This window comes from Abramis brama (assembly GCF_963993115.1).
Source record: "Abramis brama genome assembly, chromosome: 8".
NCBI classification, from domain to species: Eukaryota; Metazoa; Chordata; class Actinopteri; order Cypriniformes; family Leuciscidae; genus Abramis; species Abramis brama.
The window spans coordinates 39,246,246-39,247,171 of NC_139970.1; positions in this window are offsets into that span (position 1 = coordinate 39,246,246).

Here is a 926-nt window from a genome sequence, read left to right on the forward strand (position 1 = left end):
TTAAGTTTTTCTTTGAGAAAAGAGCAAAGAACGGCACTTAAGTCATTCTTAAAAAAAGGAAGATGTGTTCGTCGTTTTGCCGGCCAGATATGGCAAAAGTTGAATCTATCAACTAAGCTCCGCTGTTGGGAAAACGCTCTGGTTGGTTTAAGCGCTGTCCTATTGCGTGCAGAGGGAATTTGAAAGACAGCCGTTTATCCCGCCCCTCGGATTAAACCGCGTCTATGGTGAGTTTCCAGACCTAACATCTTGATGTAGGTCTGGCTTGCCAGGCTAGATCGAACCCACTGTTCATAATCACTTGTGTACTCGCTGCGACAGTTTTACATTATATAGTATTTTACATTATATATTTGTGCTGGGGGAATATGTAAGGGATAATGTAGAGCGAGGCGGTTGTTATAGCGAATACAACCCCGACAGGCTGATCAGGAATCTTGAATCAGCATGAAGGGGTTGTATTCGCTATAACAACCGCCTCACTCTACATTATCCCGCTTATTACATGGCTACCTACCAAATAAATCAATAATCTGACACAAAATATTGATTTAAAAAGGAGTTTATTGATTTAAAAACGATTGTATTGCTTCAGTATAGTCCGTTCCGTCTCTACGGTTAGAATCCTGCGTCCATAGCAATGCTCTGTTTTTCATGGCAACGGTGTGTTATACTTCGCAGCGGTCTGTTATCAAGAAATAACAGACCGCACTTAGAATTCAACCAAGCCATGTAATAAATATATTTATATTTATATTTATTTATATATATATTCCTGATCAGCCTGTAGGGGTTGTATTCGCTATAACAACCGCCTCTCTCTATATTATCCCTAACATATATATATATATATATATATATATATATATATATATATATATATATATTACATGGTTTGGTTGAATTCCAATGTAGAATGTGGTCTG